At 43.3% G+C, this 20,143-nt stretch overlaps 1 protein-coding gene across 2 annotated transcripts in view; it reads right to left on the bottom strand.

Moving 5' to 3' along the window:
• LOC146407135 (uncharacterized) overlaps window positions 1-20,143 on the bottom strand; it is a 975,296-nt gene that overhangs the window by 47,747 nt on the left and 907,406 nt on the right. The window contains exon 1 of one of the 2 annotated variants that reach the window (XR_014825613.1): window positions 12,156-12,430. The exons of the other annotated variant lie outside the window; for it this stretch is intronic. The gene's annotated coding sequence lies outside the window, so the exon portion shown is untranslated. Of the gene's footprint in view, window positions 1-12,155; window positions 12,431-20,143 lie in introns of those variants that run through there. 2 annotated transcript variants of the gene reach the window in all.

Consider the following 20,143-nt stretch of genomic DNA (forward strand, 5'->3'; position numbering starts at 1 on the left):
ATTTCTCTGGCCAGGAATTGACACCACTTCTATACATAATGCATTGGCCAGAATGAGTCAGATGGTGTTGCCTAACTACAGGGGTGGTAGAAATCTAGAATCCTCCCTTGTGTCTAGAAGATAAAGAAAGCTAAACAGGGGTGACCACCAGAAGTCTGTGTCATATTCTGGTTCTCTACCAAAACTCTGCTGTAAAATGACTGTCTTCCATGAACAAGGGCATAGGAAGTTGTGTGTATATGGTATATACTAAATGGTCCATACGAATCAAACTCCTTACTCTTTAAAATTCCTCCCCCCCACCCCTTCGGTCTTTTTGTCTTTTTAGGGCTAATGGAAGTTCCCAGGCTGGGGATCCAATCAGAGCTGTAGCTGCCAGCCTACGCCACAGCCACAGCCTTGCCAGATCCGAGCCTCGTCTGTGACCTACACCACAGCTCATGGCAACGCAGGATCCTTAACCCACTGAAAAAGGCTAGGGATTGAACCTGCGTCCTCATGGATGCTAGTCAGGCTCCCTAACCACTGAGCCATGATGGGAACTCCTAAAATCTTTTGAGTGCTACACTTCCAAGTCTTTGTTGATGTTGTTCTGTTGGCCCTAGAATGCACTTCCCTTCCATGTCTCCACTTCCAAATTCTAACCATCTTAGTTGTCACCTCTTTATTCTTCATGTTCTTCTGTTTCATTTTTTCATCTCTTACAGCACATAGCCTTCTCTTGAGATCCTCTGACCTATTTGTTTTAACAAATTTTTTGTTCAAACATTTGAAAGAGCCAAAAACAGCCCTGAAAAGGACGTGTAGAACTTGGGATTATAATCAAAACCTTCAGTCTGAGGATCAGGAAGTATAATTATATTCTTTTATGTGGCTAAAATTCTGCCTGCTTTTTAAAGTCACAACTTTTCTGGAGATTGAGAAGAGAATGAGCAGAGAAGCAAGTATAGTTTCTCAGAAGAAGCTCTTCCTTGGACTTGATGACATCATTTAGGCCAGTCAACTCATCTGGCTGATGTCTGCACCATACCTAGGACAGATGACAATTGACAGCCAGCTACTACTAGCCAGGTGGGCCAAACAGGGAGACCCAGCTCAGCATCAAGAGAGCAGTTGTTGGCAACCATGAAATTCCCCTTGGAAAGTGCCATTATGTTACTATCCAAATGAAACTTGGTTATTAATCATAGCAAGAGCTGGTGTCCAAGCACTTTGCTAGAAATGGCAGTGTTCATGAGTTTCTTAAACTCTCAGGGTCAGATACAGAATACCTATTGGTGATTGTTCTCTAAATATTTTTCCAGAACATTCTTTTTCAGCAGCATTTCTGATGAAGGTTTTTAGATTTATAGATGGGACGTGAAGGCCTCTTGTTCTAGGCCCCAGTGGGATCCTCCCTGGTGAAAAGCAGAGGCACAAGGTGTGCAAACTGAACCAAGTTTTCAAGACTAACATATGTAGGAATAAAAATCCATCAGACTTCCCTGATATTCTAGGCACCTTGCCAGTGTGTTCACACACTTTCTCTTACTTAATCTTTACAACAGATCTGTAAGGTAAGGTGGCAACTACCAGCTCTATTTTAAAGAAGAGACTGACGTTCAAAGAGCTGGTGGCCCAAATCATACAGCTAGAAGGCATGGTAGCCAGATAGAGCCATGTACTCTCTATCACAGTCCTGGTGATCAGAGTGGACCCTCCGATTCCTGACCTCAAGTTGTCCTGTGTGAGTTGTCCTGTCCTGCATTAGGCAAGTGTCCTGTATCAGGCTGGACTCCAGTAACGAGGTCCCACCCTGGGGACCTCATCATTTCTTCACTGGATATCAGCATGATGCCTGCCTCTTTCAGAAGATGACCCAGAGTCTGAGTGAAGAGCTGACCCTGTTCTCAGTGACTTCAATCACAACCTTCCCAGGGGCTAGGTGCCTTGTGAAGTAAGAGAATACATATGTATTATCTCAGTTAAAGCCCACAAACACATTATAGGCAGGCAGAAGTTGAATAGGAGAAAGCTGTGGTTCAGAGCAGGTTAAGGCGAGGGCCTAAGCGCACACTGTTGTTTGGGGTGGTGCTGGGACTAGAACCATCCTCCTACCCCCTAGGGGCCCCTCTGAGTAGCCACACCCCAGGCGTAAAAGCCAGGACAAATGCTGTAGACCAGCAGTGTGATACTTGGAAGAGCCTGTGCAGAGAGTGTCAGTTTCTCCTCCACCTCCTGGCTGTGAAATGGGAATAATAATTTTAACATGTCAGGCTGATTGTGAACATGAACCAGGGATAATATCATGAGAAAGCCCCTGGCCCAGCTCCTAACGTGGAGGAGATACCTGAATTAACATGAGCTGATGATTAGCCGACTATCCCCAGATGATTTCTAGAAGGCTGGAAGAGACTGCTTTGGGCTGCCCTCTATAAAGCCTATAAAGATTCATCATCAAGTGGGCCTCAGGGTAGGAGTAGAGGAAGGAAGAGGATGGGGAGGAAGGGCAGACAGGGAGGAGGTAAACCATTCAGGATGCCCCTTGCTTCTTGTTTACTCCCGGGTGTGCTGGTTTGCAGGGCAGCTGGGAAAGGAAGACGGAATTCATTCATGACCTTATGAGAGTTTTACCCCGGTTCTGCTCACCAGAGCCCTGGGAAGCAGGACTGCTGGGCTCCCTGGGTAATGGCTGTGTTTAAGCACTATCTGGCTTTTCACAGCCAGCTGACTGATAAAAAGGATTTTGACAGCAAACCCACCCCAGCAGTGGGTTGTTAATGGCACTTTCGGCTGAGCTCATTTCTGGCACGAGGTGCAGAGGATCATAAACCAGAACTCTAACCTCAAGATGGATGCGATTTTCCAGATAGGGAAGATGGTTTCTAAGCCTTGAGCAATGTTGAAGCGTCCTGTTTCCAGGAGGAGTTCTGTTCCGTATGGCGCTTCCCTGTTTGCAGGGCAGGTTCCTTCACATGAACCCTTTGATCGTCCCGGCAGCTCTGCAAGGTAGATAAACTCCTCAGACGTTATCGCCCTCTTTCCACCAAGAGGAAACTGAGGCTCAGTAAGGGTAAGGGGTGTGTCCGACCTTGCATAGCTGGCTCCAACCCTTGCCTTTAAGACCCCTTGGTTAGAATTCCTTTCCCTTACGATTCTGTTTGCAGAGTAGGATTCCAGGAGGTTTTCTCACCTTTAATCAGTACTTTTGGTCCTGGTGATCTAAAATGAGGAAATTGAGGCTTTAGAAGAGATTATGCTCCCTGCCCCAAATCACACAGCTAGTAAATGGGCAAAGCCAGGATTAAAATCTAACTTCTAACTTCTTCACTGCCTCGCCAGTGTTTCTCAAAAAGGGACAGATTTGTGGCTCGTCCTCACAGTGGGCCAGCAGTTACACAGTTTTAAACATTTTGCATTTTTTTTTTTTTTGGTTCGATGATTTAAATGTTTTGTTTTGATGTTTTTAAAATAATTTTACCCATATACATTAAAAAGTACTTTAAACAATATTAATGATGATTTGAAATATAAAGGTTTTTAGAAATATATAAAATAAGACATTCATTGGCTCGGTTTGAGGATTTTAGAGACTGTGTCCCATGCCTGAGGTCATTTTCTTGGGGTTCTATGAGAATGGTTTCTTTTTCCCCCTCATATAAAAGAGTTTATACATTACACAAGTTTCAGGAACTCTGAACTGCGAGTCCCAGCCTCCCTGTTGAGTTGAAGAAACATTTCCGCATTCTCTCCTTCAAGTACGTGAATGAGTGATTATCACAATCATTTTGAAGATGAGAAGTCAGAGGTGAGGTTTATATTTGCACCCAAGGTCACACACCTAGGAACTAACAAATTCTAGCTCCAATCTCTGACACCAAATCCATCCACGCGACCTCCTAAGAAAATGAAAAATCCAGTTTTCTAGCCAGAGAATGACTAAAAGTCTCCAATTTCTCCCTCAAAGATCTAGAGGGGCACAGATTCAAAGTGGGAGGGACTGCACATGAGGCAGGTTACAATCTTCCTATTGGTCAGTAGGGTCCTCCGAGGAGGAGAATTGAAAGATATTTATCTCATTAGCTTTTGCCATTCACCTGTCCCAAAGCAGAACCATCTTTTGTCTCCAGGCTTCTCTACAAGGTGATGATTCCCAAATCTCATTGCAGTGTTTACAGTTCTGCAGCCAAGCACTTGGCTGACTTCAGCTTTAAGCAAAGGATTGCAAATGTTTGCATCCACTTTCTTATCTGGACCGGTTCTCCCACGTCTCCTCCATGTGGTTTTCATATGGCTTTTATGAATGCCTGAAGTCTGTTCCAGCTTGTTCTAATGTTGCAGTGTTTTAACTGCCATAACACAGTGGTATCAACAGATAAATCAACCAGATATGCTGAAAAAATGATGGGCAAGAATCCTGTTCTCTTCACCCGGCCTAATTCATCTATGAGAAGAATCTGCCTTGGGAGTTGCAGGGAGAGGAGCTATGTGGAGGACAGACCAGAGAAATAATCCAGTCCAACGGCCCTATTATTCCTCAACTTCTGGACTGTTTTCACTTAAACCAAGGGCAATTATCTCTCAAGTTGCCCGTTCTCTGAACCTCATGATTCCTCTGGTAGGTGTCTGCTGAACTGCGTCTCATGTTCAGCTGTCTCTTCTTTCTCTCTCAGTGATTTCATTTGCTTCATGGGACTTTCTGCTGTGAATCATGGCCGTTCAGGTTGCCGACTCATAATATTTTTGGATCACTAAGGACGTCCTTGTCCAGACTTCAGATTCACTCCTCTCACTTCCTGAAAGGAGAAAGTTTCTGCACGATTGTTCAGGTACACAGTGCACGAGGCCTCTCTCCTGGCCCTCACATTCCAGCATCCAGAGCTCTCCTCGTAGCCTCACAGTCAGCATCTCACTCCGAGTGCAATGTGAGGACTCGGGGAACTTTAACTCGGGGAAGCAGGCTCTGTAATCCTTGGTCCCTGAAGTGATTTTCAATAGGAAATCTGAATTCTTGCTCCATGTAAAATGGGTCTCAGATGCTGAGAAATGACTCTTTCAGAATAATTTATGATTTGCTTTCCATAAATCAGTGCTGTTTTGCCAACAAATCATTTGGAGAACTGTATATGGCTGTATAAAAATATGAGTCCGGGCAGAGAAGACTGATGGGGAATTGAGAGTAATATGTTGATCCTTGGTCCTGTCACCAATTAGTTATGTGACTCTGGCAAGCTGCCCGAAGTTTTTGAGTTTCATAGGGGGTTGTAAAATTATTAAATTACATCCTTCAGCAATTAATTCATTAGTTCAACAAACATTTATTGCCTGCCAACTCCCTGCCAGTCACCATGCTGGTCCTTTCCAACGCTTGAATGTTATGAGAATCTGATCCCAAGACTGGTTACAGTCTTATAGGATGGAATTGCGAGAAAGGGACTGAAATCATTTAACATTTACTAGGAGTCAGAAAGATAATTTAATTTGATCTTCACACTAAACTCTGCAAAGTAGTAGCTCCATTTTACAGATGAGGGGCTGAGGAGCAAAGAAGCTGAATGGAACTTGCAAGGTTACACTTCTACATGGAAGCATCTGGGCTAGAAATCAGATCCCACGGGCCATTTCTCTAAGGTTCACTGAGGCTCTAAGACAACTAAAACTTTTATGTCCATTCTTAGTATTTTCTTTTTTCTTTTCTTTTCTTTGCTTTTTAGGGCCACACTCATGGCATCTGGAGGTTCCCAGGCTAGGGGTCTAATCTGAGCTACGGCCGCCACCCTATGCCACAGCCACAGCAATGCAGGGTACAAGCCGCTTCTGCAACCTACACCATAGCTCAGGACAATGCCAGATCCTTAACCCACTGAGCGAGGCCAGGGATCGAACCCACAACCTCATGGTTCGTAGCCGGATTTGTTTCTGCTGAGCCATGATGGGAACTCCCATTCTTAGTATTTTCAAGTGTTCTAAGAAGCCTGGGGGCACAACTTTGTCTTCAGGTAAAAATGGAGATTAAGTTGCTCTCTCCAATTTATTTTGCTGTTTTCTCTTCCCAGGACAGATTCCCTTCCCACCTGAAAGTGGAGCTACACACAGACCCAAGTCAGGGCAAAGAGAGTAACTGGTGGGGCCCCTGGGCCCAGGGCTCAGACTCGCTGGGATGATTTGACATCTGAAGGGGCTGTCTGGGAAGGCACCTGAAGTTTGGAGTCCATCACAGTCTCCATTCTACCCTCAAGATAAGACAATGCAGTAAAAGTATAGTGGCTCACAGCTAGAAAATGCCAGAAAGGGAATCATTTCACAAGTCATAAGGGTAGGTCCCAAGGAATTAAGTTAGTTTTGGGGCTGGGCTGTCCCATGAAGCCCTGTACTTCCTAGAATTCTTTCTCTTTATGTTTATGTAAGAGACATTGATAAAGTAGTGGCTTTGAGTTCCAAAGAGAAGGCTTTAAAAAGAAGAAGGTCTTTAAAGAAGACCATGATCCTTACCTCTTGGTCTTCCTGCCTGCATAAACATCCTTCCCTAGGAGTTCCCTGGTGGCTCAGCAGGTTAAGGATCCAGCATTGTCACCACTGTGGCTCCCGTCACTTCTGGGCCATGTATTCAATCCCTGGTCTGGGAACCTCTGTATGCCACAGGTGTGGAAAAACAAAAACAAAAAGAAACAAACAAAAAACCCCCCCAAAACTTAATGACTTGCTTCTAACAAATAGAATGTGCTAAACCTGATGGGATGCCACTTTGGAGATTAGTTTACAGCCCCAAATGTGAAAGGTATTGATATTGAGAAACTCTGGGCTAGAACTTGTTTTTTCTTGCTGCTAGGACCTTGGTTTCCTTGGATGACTAGAGTCCAGATTCTTCCTCTGACTTTTTTACCTCGAGCCACATCTGGTGAAGCATCTGTCCCAACCAGCAGGTCCTACTCTACCCTCAGCCCCAGCACGTGTACTGCCCTCACTCACCTCTAGGAGAACATCCTACCAGGGTTCTCAGCATCACTCATTACTGATGGAAGCATGTTTGGCCTCTTCCTCTGCTTCTCCCAAAGTCCATCTTGCTAGGGACATGAGTAACACAAGGTGGTGGAGGCTGAGCCCCAGCCCCAGCCTCAGCCCCATGGGTCAGTCTGCCCAGTCTGCCAAGAGTCAGTCCCTTTAGCAAAGGTTTGTTTTCAATTAGCCCCACACATGGCGGCCTCAGTTCAGACCCATTGAGACCTGGGCTGATAGTTTGGGCAAGGACAAACACATTTTCCAGAAGAACACAATGTAGCCAGGCTTTCTGGAGAAACCAGAAAGACAAACACTTAAAAAAAAAAATGATACAGACACAAATATCAAAAAAACCTTTTCAGTTTGTTAAAAGAAACTTCATTGTTGCTTTGTCATTCCCTTTTATTTCTTCTGAAAGCATCAACTCTGAGAAGAATGACTTCTGCTGACACCCACGCACCCTGGTGCAGTGAGACAATAGGGTCTCCCCAGAGTAACCTGAGGGCAGGAAGGGAGGTAATAAGCCCAAACCCAGATGTTGAAAGAAGCCTCTCCTTATTGTTACTGGGATCTATGCTTTGTTATGAGACATCTTCCCAAAGGTTTTTTAATGAGCTGCAGTCTCAGTTTTTATCTTCCTTTCTTGAGAGGGAGACAAGCACTATGCATCTGGGAAAGGTCTAATCTAGGCTCTGTGGTCATCTCATGTTTTTCTTCCATGTCTGAGGTCTGTTCCTTACCATTTGCACTTTGTCTGTCAAGCTTACGATCCAAGAACTGGGCCATGGGGAACGTTCCATTCAATGGCACGCTCTGTACTGATGCAGAACTTCAGTCCTGAGTCTAGGCTCCTTTCTCCACCTTGGGAAGGCAGAGAAGTACTGGAAGGTTCTTGTCATCTTTGTTTGGTTCATTCAATTCTGTCTTTTAATAAACCTGGAAAGTCTAACACACTGCAGACTCTGTGCTTGATGATGGAGACTCAGAGACAGCTCCAACACAGTATCTAAGCTCAGAAGGTTTATGATCTTGGGGATGCAGTGGGGATAAAGACGAGGAGGGGTAGACCAGGAACAGGGACAATAAAGAGGATGGAGGAGGGAAATCAAGGATGGCCTCCTGGAGCAGGTGACAAGTGAGGACACCAGATTTATTTCCCTTCCTTGCTCATTCTTCTTGAGCACTTGAAAAAGTTACGGCATGATTGCATCCTGACAATTTCTATTTAAAAAAAATACTCAAATATACCCTTTTCTTAAAGACAATTGTTTAAGAGTAGCTTTAGATTTAAAACAAAATTGAGAAGAAGGTACAGAGATTCTCACCTATACTCTTAAACCAAGCTGTCTCTATTCTGGGAATGCACAGCATAGAAAAAGCACTAAGACATAATGGCATGAATATATATAGATTTTTTTTATAGCACTGATTATATATGACAAAAATAACTGGAAAATAATAGTTAGAGTAACGAGTCATACATTAATTTAATGGGATACTTTGTAGCTATTTAAAAAGAAGAATAAAGAGTGAATACTGCTCTACAATATGACTTGGATAGTTGGTCTATGAGCTATTGTTGAATAAGAAAAGGAAGATAAGCAAAGTCTGCACAATATGCTGCCTTTTTTGTAAAATAATGATAAAAATCTCATATATGATGTATATGAATATGTAAGTATCTAGATAATTATACGACTGCAGAGAACTCTTTGGAAGAATGCACCTTAGGTTGTGCTGAATTTTTCTGTTTGTTTCCCAAATCCATTCTCTATCCTTCCCCAACCAGCTCTGTGTCCTGGACCCTGAACTTGATGGGCTGTGGCTATAGCCCCGTGCACCCTTTGGTGAATGGGAGGTACCAGCAAAAGATGAGAAAGAGGGAGGAATGTGAGGTCAGAGTATATACCCCAGGCTTTGGTCCTGCCAATGGTGGCAGCTTCTGGTAGGTGCCACCCTTTTACTGAAGACCACAATGCCTGCTGGGGGCCTCCACTCTCTTTGTTTAATAATATTTATTTATTTACTTACTTACTTTTTCCTTTTTAGGGCCACACTTGCAGCATACGGAAGTTCACAGGCTAGGGGTCTCATCAGACACCACAGCCACAGCGACACCAGATCCAAACCATGTCTGTGACTTATACCACAGCTCACAGCAACACTGGATCCTTAACTCAATGAGGGAGGCCAGGGATCGAGTCAGCATCCTCATGGATACTAGTCAGGTTCTTATTCCCTGAGCCACAATGGGAACTCCAATAATCTTTATTTTTGATGCTTCAAGCCTAGAGGCTTATCTGCTCTTGCTTGATCTTTTGCTAGTTTTCCTTAACCCAGCTCATAGCTTTAAAATCATCCCTTTAATAAAATCTCCTTGGATAGTCTGTTTGAGAGTGCCATCTGTTCCCTGCAAGGACCTGACTCATCCTGTTAGCATGGGGTATCTGGGGGAAGGGATTGCAGAGGTGAGACAGTGAGGGAGGGGAGAGGAGAGGGAAACGGGGGAACCAAGCCAGGAACAAAAAGAGAAAAGAAGACATTTATGGAGTCAGGTCAGTTTACCTAAATGCATGGGTACATATAGAATGAAGTTAAATAAAATAATAAAAAAGGAGAGCATTTAAAAGCAGTCCCCTACCCCTTCTCTGCAGCATTGGTGCTCTAAGGAGCCTTGCTCTTTGCCCACTGCTTTCTGCCCCGCCTTTCCCCAACCAAGCACAGAACAGGAAGCGTTTGTGCTCCGCTTCCTTGCTCCCACCCAGCTGAGGGGCGTGAAAGGGACAAAGTCACTGGGAGTACACACAGGGTGACGGGAAGGAAGGGTCAGCCCTGGAGACGGGGAACCTCCTCAGATACTCCAGCCACAGCGACTTGCTCCTTTATTTTGCACATTCAGTACTTTTCCGCCTGTAGCTTTTATTCCTGCCAGTCATTCTGCTTGGTCCTTCAAAGTGCAGTTCATCATTTTCCTTCCTCCCTAAAGCCTCCCAGATTCCCCCTCCCTACTTTTCAGATTTTAATCACTTTCCCCCTCATCTCTTCCTTTTTCCATATCTATACTATCCTTTTTTTTTTTTTTTTTTTTTCAACTGTAATTCAATTTTTGGTCTGTTTCATGTCCTAAAATGGGAGCTCTCTGAGGGCAGGCACTGGGTGCCATGTGCATGCAGAACTCTGGCACCTAGCCCAGGGCCCGACCCTCAGGAAGGGGTCACAGATTATGCATTGAATCGAATGGATTTATAGAGATTTCTCAATGGACTGAATCTCTAAGCTGAACCAGTCCACTCTGTCATCTTTGGTGCAGTGACTTCTGAACATAGAGAGGAAGGGTAGCTTGCTTGACATCTTGGAGCCAGCATTAGCAGAGTGGGTCTGGAGCTCTGAGTGCAATGCCTGTTTTGAGGACAGGCCTCTTCTGGTCTGAACCCTGGCTCCCTCTCCTCTGACTCATGCTCAGTCTCGGGGTCCTCGCTGGAGAGGCGTGTGGCTAGAAGTGGTTCTTTCTCACGTCAAGCTGAGCAATAATACATGGCTTCTCACTTGGTTCAGACTCGCTCCTCTGTGCCTGACAATCTCCACTCCAGGATGGCTGCTAGTCACCAACCCCATAGGGAGAGGCAGTGGGGGTGCATATCTCCTGTGCCCTGACATATTCTGCTTTCCAGAAATCTAGAGTGAAACATGTCAAGTCAACATGTTTTACCTCAGGAGAGAGAGGGGATACTCATGCTACATGAATATTCAGAAAAGAAATGTTTATTCATCTTTTTCAAGCTTTCATAAAATTTACATGCTGTTGCAAATATCTCCCTAAAGAAATGATGGTCTTGGTGATGTATGACTCAAAGCTAACTGCCCATCCAAAAGGATTATTAGATACTCTGGGACTGAAAAGTAATTTTGTGTCACACACACATGCACAAAGATTCACCACCCGCCCCATTCAATAAAACCTATACATGTGCTCCCTTGTCAGGCTGCAGACTTGCCAGGGCCCATGATGCCACTATGGCATTAGAATTCATCTCACTGTCACTTAGAAAGACTTCCATTATGAGTGTCCTCATTCCCCAAACAAGAGTCAGTCTGGGCTGAAAACTATAAAGAACCCCACAAAGATGAAACATGAAGGTTGAGACGATTATCTAGGTAATTCAGAAGAGAAATTCTCATTTCAATTGAATAATTTAGGGAAAAACATTTTGATTTGAATCACCCAGACAGTTACTTCAGTTCTCCAACTCTCCTTGTTCATACTGACACAGGTTTTTGAAAACTGGAAAGGAATCCTGCCATGGACATAAAGTTGGAAACGTCTTTTTCCTGGATGTGAGTTTTTGCTCCCCAAAAGTGTCTCTTTTAATAATTCTTCAGACTGGCCTTCCTACGGCCAGAGTTCTCAGGTTGGTTAGAGGCAAAACCCACCTCTTGTTAACCAGCCCTGCTCTTCTTTACCTGAAGGAGCGTGAGCACAGGCACGCAATGCCTTTAAACACAGAGGGTGGTGCCCACCTTTATTTACCTGTTAGAAAAGAGAGTTATCTGCTGGGCAGTGTGACAAAATTGCATTGTGATTTCTGGTTCTCCAAAGAGGAAGAGGGAGCACAATTCCTCCCCAAGAATTCTTTGGTTTGGCAGTTGGGGCTGTTTGAATTGTGATAAAGGCTAATATTTATCCAACCAGCTTCCCCAATCTGACCTGCTGCTTGGAATCTGCTCAGTGGTGACCAATTGGTTATCTCAGAACCCTGTTTGTTATCACAGCCAAGAATTAAGGCTGGTATCAAATGCCAATATATCATTCCTCTAGGACTGGCTTGCTGAGTCATGTGGCAAGGCCTGAAGGAAGGCTTCCAGTTTAATTCATTTTAGTTTGGAGAATGATACTGCACAAAATCATGAAGTCTAGGAGTTGACTGCAGGTTTAAAAACCAGCTAATGGTCCCCAAATACAATAGATGAAGAATAAGATGCTCAGAAAGGATTAATGACTTATCTGGGTCACATGGCTGGTTAATTGCAAAATCATTAGCTAGAGTTTTCTTGGCTAGTTTTCTTATTATTTGTTGAGTAGCAACTGTGTGCCAGGCACTGAGCACTTTGCATTGCAAGCAATAGAAGATCCGCCTTCAAATGGCTTAGTTTGTAAAGGAAACACTTTGGTTACTTACATAATTACATTTCAATCCCAGTAGGGCTGGCTTCAAGGTTTGATTCAGTGATTCAAGTGAGTAATTAGACTGGAACCTGGCTTCTTTCTCTTCTTTCTCAGCCCTTCTTCCTTAGCATTGGCTCTCTTCTGGGCAGACTTTTTTCTCACACTTGCAAGATCACTGGCAGCAACTTGTGGGGCTGACTCCGGGGTTCAAATTCAGTAGATATTAGAAATCCTACTATATTGCGTATAGCTCCATGACAAGTCTCCATTAGTACTCACTGGTCTGATTTGCTTTTGTGTCCACGGCTGAGCTAGTCACTGTGACCAGGGGGTAGACTATGTTGATTTAGTTAAGTCAATCAGGGCACACTCCTGGAAATGAATTCAGAGTCGAATCCATCTACACCCACAGAGCTTACTGTCCATGTTAACCTGTTTTTACTATTTGGCCATTTTGACTAATATAACTACTGCTCCATTGTCTACATTAATGCAGTTTTATTCTTACAGGGAACAAAAGTTCCAAGAAAGATAAGAGCTATAGTTTATTGTTCATTTTAGGAAATTCCTGCCTAGTCTTTATAAACAAACAAACAAACAGAATTAAATGAACATCAAACTTTGAATTTTCAATAAATAGCATCAAACAACTATGTATTCTCTAAGATTCTTTGAAATTCTGCCTCAAAACACTTGATTGTCTACCAATCCCGAACTTGTCTATCATGATCCTTATCCAATCCTAATTAAGCCTCCCCCATTGAAAGCCTATCTTAAACTAGACCCTATTTCCTCGGTCATTTACCTACATAAGATGTGAGAGGCTACTCACCCCTTGTCTACCAATCACAGCTTGGGATTGGTAGACAATCAAGTCCAGAATCTTATAAACATCCCAACTTTGCCCCTGTGAAGTTACTAAGACTCTCTCATGATAGCATTCTCTCTGACTTTGATAAGAATATACTCAGCTTGGGGTTCCCATCGTGGCACAGTGGTTAATGAATCCAATTAAGAACCATGAGGTTGTGGGTTCGGTTCCTGCCTTTGCTCAGTGGGTTGACGATCTGGCGTTGCCGTGAGCTGTGGTGTAGGTTGCAGACGTGGCTCAGATCCCTCATTGCTGTGGCTCTGGTGTAGGCTGGTGGCTACAGCTCCAATTACACCCCTAGCCTGGGAAACTCCATATGCTGTGGGAGAGGCTCAAGTAAAGGCAAAAAAAAAAAAAAAAAGAATATACTCAGCTTTGTCTTATCATGTTTAATTTAATGATATTTTCAGGGAGTCACCATTCAGGATTAATTCCACCCAAAACACTTTACTATGAATGTCAGGGTAGAGTTAGGAATAGGGGAAGAGAGATGGATGATGAGCACTGGCAAATGTCTACACATACCCTTCGAGTGGTGAATAGCTTCTCACATCTTATGTAGGTAAGTGACCCAGGAAATGGGGCAGGGAGATCAGGTATTTGACATCTCTCATTTGGCATTTATTTTAGGGAAGGAAATGAATGAGATGCTGGATAAGCAACTGAGTGACAGATGACAATATAGACTCAGCTGGGAGGATAGGAATGCATGGTCTTTCACTGCCCCTCAAGAAGCTATGGGCTTGAAGACAACACTTTGAACATTAGGGAGTCTGGGTTTATTTCAAGGCAGCAGGAAGAATACCAAGTTTGAAGTTAGAGACCCTGGGTTTCAGATCTAGCCTCCATCACTTACCAGTCATGTGATGCTAGGCAGTCACAGCCCACTCCTTCTCTGAACCTAAGTGTAGAGTGAGGATAGTAAAATCCTCCCTACTTTATTTTGGAGAGGCAAAGTAGATAACAAATGTGAAAAAAATTTTAAATACAGAAGTAGCATATAGATATTCTTACTCATTATTAATTTTGTTAGTCATCTATAAGTTTTTATCCAGTTGCTGTTGCAACCAATTTGGCTAAATTCTGGAAGCATTTAGAGTTTAGACCTCTAGGACAGAGAAAAGATAACTGCTACAAACCAGGTCCACAACCTTGACACTGCACACTTGCCCATGTGTAGGGGACCTGATTTCTCCTGCTTTAATTCCTGGGTTGGTCAGAGGAAAGAACACAGTACAAGAGTCAGAGAAACAAGGTCTAAGATCTGATATGACATTTACTGGATATCCAGTTTTGGACAAGTTACTTAACCTGTTGAAGCCTTAACTTTAAGTAAAATGTATAAAACACAGTCAATTCATGGCTGTTGTAAGGATTGTCCATGAGTAGACCATCAATACTGGTGGTCAAATTTGAATCTGATATTTAAGTCACATTCTGTGTGATGTTTTTGTGACAAAGTTACACTTTCATGTTTGAAAATCCTAGGGTACTAGTGAACCTAGAGAAAGGAAACACATGAGGGAGTGCCTCCATGTCATTGTGAAGCTAATTGATTACATCAGTGAGAACTTTTGTAATCCTGAGGATGAAACATCCGGTGACTATTGCAGGGATAATTACTATGCCTTATAATTGAAGGTATTCCTGGACAGGACATTTCCTGGTAATGGGACAGATTTACATAGCAAAGCATTTCACAATGATACCTGTTTCTCCCTCCCAAACAAGAACCCTGGTGAAACATCCCTTCCCTTTATGGTTGTAGACCTTATGTTCCCTCAGTAGACTGCTTAAAGATGCACATGAATGGTCTTGAATGCTGCAGCAGTGTGGTTTTGTCTTTACAGTTAGCAGAAAGTGTGGTTCTGTCTGTATGGCTACTGGTTTGCATGGATTATTTAATTAACATGACAGCTTAGCTTCTCTGGTATAACAAAATGAAAATTTGTTCAGTATAAAAGTTTGAGCATCATAGAGAAGAAATTCATTTTACTAGGGGCTCTCCGTTCTAACCTTTAAGTGGAAGGAGAGAGAACTGGGAACATGGAGCCCTGGGATTCTCTAGTTATCATGGCTCAGCTCAGCATAGCTTATGCGTGGGGAAAGAAATTCTGGTGGTCACTGCTGATCAAGTGTCAGGATGGGATAGCCCAATGCTCAAGATAATGATGAAGGGGTGAAAATAGAATGACACGGAAATAACACAGAGGGGGAATGAAGGGAAGAGAACGAGAGATATAGAGAAAAGGAAATCCTATCTAAAGATTTTGCTTTTTGTTGCTGTTGTATTCTTCCAATTCTTGCATTTATTCCTTTGAGAAAACCTAGAGTGCAGATTTGTATTCATTCTTAAAGCTTTTAGAGTTTGTTTGTTTATTTATTGCTTTTTAGGGCTGCACCCACGGCACATGGAGGTTCCTAGGCTAGGGGCTGAAATGGTGCTACAGTTGCCGGCCTATGCCACACCCATAGCAATGCAGGATCTGAGCTGCGTCTGCAACCTACACCACAGCTCTCCACAATGCTGGATCCTTAACCTACTGAGCAAGGCCAGGGATCAAACCGGCAACCTCATGGTTTCTGGTCGGATTCATTTCTGCTGTGCCACAATGGGAACACCAAGACTTTTAGAGTTTAAAGCTGTTATTGAGCACAATTGCATGTAGAAACTGCTCCATGTAAGGATACAACCCACGGGAGGGTTGTGATGATGAATTCTTAATGGAGATTTTCCCCCCGTTACTTTCTACCAGAATGTGAGACATGCAGTTTTCTCTGCAGTCTTCTATGAGGCAGTGGAGGGTACAGACATCTGAAAGCCCAACTTTTTGAATCTTAGACCTCTTAAAACCCTAGGCTTATCTTCTTTCATTCATTCACCACAAGGCAGCAAAATAGTGCTTATATTCATCAGGCTTGACAAATGCCTTTAAAGTGAAGGCTGGTTCCAGGGCTCTACCAGTCCCACCTTTATTCAATCTCTCACATGAATATTCTTTTAGTTCTTAATGGCTCATGTGCTCAATATCCTAGCCAGAGCAATTAGGCCTAAATAAATAAATAAATAAATAATAAAAGCCATCCATGTTAAAAAGGAAAAAGTAAAATCATCTCTGTTCTAAACGACAGAAGGAAAATAGACAGAAAAAAAAAAAAAAAGAAACTTCAACATAAGCTCAGGGAACTTGTGGGATTTGATAATGAAAGGTCTAACTTTCATGGCAGTGGAGTCCTGGAAGGAGAAGAGAAGTGTCAACACAGAATCCTACACTCTGCAAAAAAATATCTATCAATCAACATGATGCAACTGACACAGAACACTCAACCCAACAATACCAGAACACACATTTAAGGTCCCACAGAATATATGCAAAATATATCCTGGTCCATAAACCTCAAAAATTCTAAAAGAGGAGAAATCATATAGAATGTGTACACTTACCACAATGGACTCAAAGTAGAAGTCAATGACAGAAAGATTAGAGGCAAATCTCCAAATACTGTGAAACTAATGAACACACTTCTAAATAATCCATGGGTTAAAGAAGAACCCTCAAGGGAAATCTGTAAAAAATACATTGAACTGAATGCAAATGGAAATGTGACATATCAAAATGTGTGGGACACAGCTAAAACAGTACTGAAATGAAAATTTATAATACTGATGTTTAAATCAGAAAGAAGGAGGAAGTTCAAATCTATAATCTAAGCTTCCACTTCAAGAACATAGCAGAAAAAAAGGCAAAATAAATCCAAAGCAAACATAAGGAAGTAGATACCAAAGGCAATCACACAAATCAATGAAGTTGAAAATGGAAAAAGGATAGAGCAAATCACTGAAACAAAGAGCTAGTTCTTTGGAAGTATCAGTAGAATTGACAAAGTTCTATCAAGACTGCCAGAGAGAAAGAGAGTGAGGGAGAGGAGACATTTCAAATGATCAGTATCAGGAATGAAACAAGGGTAACATAAGAGACCTTGAAAATAACCAAAGATTAGTAAAGAAATACTACGCATGATATACATATGTCTGACAACATGGATGGAATGGACTAATTCCTTCAAAAATATAACAATCCTGCATCTTTATCCCACTGCTCCACAAGAGAACTCGTATTCAGTGGTTTTGAAATGACAAGATTATAGAACTAGAGAACAGAATGGTGGTTGGCAGGGGTTATAAAAGGAGTGGGGGCAAGGAGGAAGTGAGCATGGCTATAAAAGGGCCACGTGAGGGATCCTTGTGGTGGTAGAAATGTTCTGTGTCTTGACTACCCAGGTCAACATCCTAATTGTGATACGGTACGTAGTTTTTCTCGATGTTCCCATTGAGGGAAATAGAGTAAAAGGTACACTGGAGATCTCCCTTCTTACTTCTTCTTTTTTTTTTTTTTTTTTTGTCTTTTTGCCTTTTCTAGGGCTGCTCCTGCGGCATATGGAGGTTCCCAGGCTGGGGGTCTAATCAGATCTGTAGCCCCCTGCCTACGCCAGAGCCACAGCAACACAGGATCCGAGCCGCGTCTGCAACCTACACCACAGCTCACGGCAACGCCGGATCGTTAACCCACTGAGCAAGGCCAGGGATCGAACCTGCAACATCATGGTTCCTAGTCAGATTCATTAACCACTGAGCCACAACAGGAACTCCAATTTCCCTTCCTACTTCTTACAATTGCCAATGAAGCTACAATCATTTTAAAAACAAAAGTTAAAAAAATTCGATCAATTAGGATACCCAAGTTCATGTGATAAAAGAACTTGCCAGCTGTTGCTTGACAAGTACACAGACTGGATCGGACAGTGCCAACAGATGTCATTTGTGTAGCCTGTTTGGTAATTATACCTCGTGGATTCCCTCATAATTACAGTGGGACTCAGAGTATATATCCATGCCGGAAATCACCATATTCCCTTAGTGATTACTCAGGGTCAGACGCTTTTGGCAGTGAAGGGTCTGCAACTGATGGTTGACAAACCATCAAAAAAATCAAGAACTCAGCTTAATTTGGAGGCAGGATTGGGCGGTAGTCCACACTCCTTATATGTCAACCAAGATATCTGGGAAAATGTAACAAGTGTTCTAACAATAAGTGTGGAGTTTGTTTTCAAAAATGATAGATCCCAGATAGTGCTTAATTTCCCAACTTACTGCAAAAAAAAAGGAAAGAAGTTTCAGGAGGACATGATGACAACTCATTGGCATATGGTCATTATCCATCTTCACCGGCCTCCTAGAGTGGAACTCTGGCAAGAACACTTAGCACGGGGAGTTCCCGTCTTGGCTCAGTGGTTAGCGAATCCGACTAGGAACCATGAGGTTGCGGGTTCGATCCCTGGCCTTGCTCAGTGGGTTAAGCAAGGCATTGGCCGTGAGCTGTGGTGTAGGTTGCAGACTTGGCTCGGATCCCGCGTTGCTGTGGCTCTGGTGTAGGCTGGTGGCTACAGCTCCGAATCGACCCCTAGCCTGGGAACCTCCATATGCCAAGGGAGCGGCCCAAGAAATGGTAAAAAAAAAAGACAAAAGAACACTTAGCACAGAGTTCTCTAGAAGAGAGGCAGGTTTGTTGACCACCTGCTAGGTTCAGGGTATATCACGGACTTCATTCCATTGAAGGCTCACAATGTGATGTCCTTTGTCTTTTGTGATATCCATTTTCCAGAAGGCAAATCTAAGGCTCCAAGAGAGTAAAGTAACTGAGGTGGCAAGTGGAATTAATAAGAACTGAAATTTATCCTGAGTCACTCCCACCACAAAACTCTGTTGGTCATTTTATTGCCCCAGAATAGCAGGTGTTGCTCCAACTTCTCCAAGCCAATGGTCTCAGAGCTGAGAATAACAGCAGGTCTATGAGCAAAGTCAGCATTAAACAGAAGGAGGAAGTAAGTGCCTTGTATTCTGGAAAGAGCACTGGATTTTGAGATCTAAATCCTGGACTCTTGTATTGTCTTCGGCTCAGAGGATTTCACACAAAACCTTTCACTTCTGTGAGCTTTGGTTTCTTCATTTGTGAAATAGTTACTGCAACAATTAAATTAGGTAACAAATAAAAAGTATAGTGTAGGGCTTCAGTACATGATGGCTATTGCGGTTGCTGTCAGAATTCCTTGAGCTTGGGACAGGGCAGAGCAGACACTCTGGCTACTCATTAACTGCTAGCTTGCAACAGGCTCCTCTAGGCCACCTGCTGCTCAGGGACCTGTTCCAGGTACATGCAATGTAGGAGCCTCTGCATTTCCTCTTTGCAGGTTGTGGGTCCAGGACCTAATTTAGCGCTCTTAAGTCCTGCCAATCCATATGCTCAGAAAAGAAACTCACCAACTTAAATGTTATCTTCTGAACACTTCCAGAGCTGGGATCTATCAGCTGTTTGCTCCTTCCTCTCTCAAGCCAAGCCAGTGTAGCATTCATTGTGTGTCTGCCCGCCCCCCCCAAAGCCCTGAAAGCAGTCATTGGCTTCAATGCTGTGGCCTCAGGACAAAGCACAGGGTCTAGAAAAGGGAAGTTAGGCAATGCATGTTTAAAAAGAAATTGACAAATGGACAAGCAGATGTATGATCTTCTGGAGGCTGTTCTGGCTTTTCACTTCACAGTGCTTAATGTTGGTACCCATTGCCTTGGAGGTGTTTGATGTCAGCGGGAGAAGAGGGATGTCTGTTGGACCCAACTGCAGGCACTTTGTGTGGCCAAACAGGAACCTTTCCAGCAGAGCCGATGTTATCTTATTACAACTGTTAATTTTATGGTTGGCATTAAGTATGTATTAAAAAAACCTTTCATGTGAGAGGCTCAGGGCACTGTGACTCCTGGGCTCACCTCTGTAACATGCTCAGGTGTTATTAGCATCTTTTTTTTAATTTCCTTCCTAGAAGCAGAATCATAGCCTGGTCCTCAGCTTGAGCTCCTAGACAGCTGGCAGGATCAATAGCAATGCCAGCGGAGGTCTTCACCCAGTTATATCCATAATCTTCTGATGTCCTGGTAGAAGACAGAGGCCATGCTGGCTGCAGCTGCTAGTGGCGAGTGTGGATCTGGGAGCATCCAGCATAAGATATGCTACCTCCTCCTCTTGCCTGTCTTCCCCTTTGAAGAGCCACAGCGGTTTTGAATCCCAGCTCCGCCACTTCCA

This window comes from Sus scrofa, chromosome 1, assembly GCF_054392235.1.
Source record: "Sus scrofa isolate SSC_HxYL_T2T_F1_AM1 chromosome 1, Sscrofa_HxYL_maternal_Yorkshire_Landrace_v2.0, whole genome shotgun sequence".
Classification (NCBI taxonomy): domain Eukaryota; kingdom Metazoa; phylum Chordata; class Mammalia; order Artiodactyla; family Suidae; genus Sus; species Sus scrofa.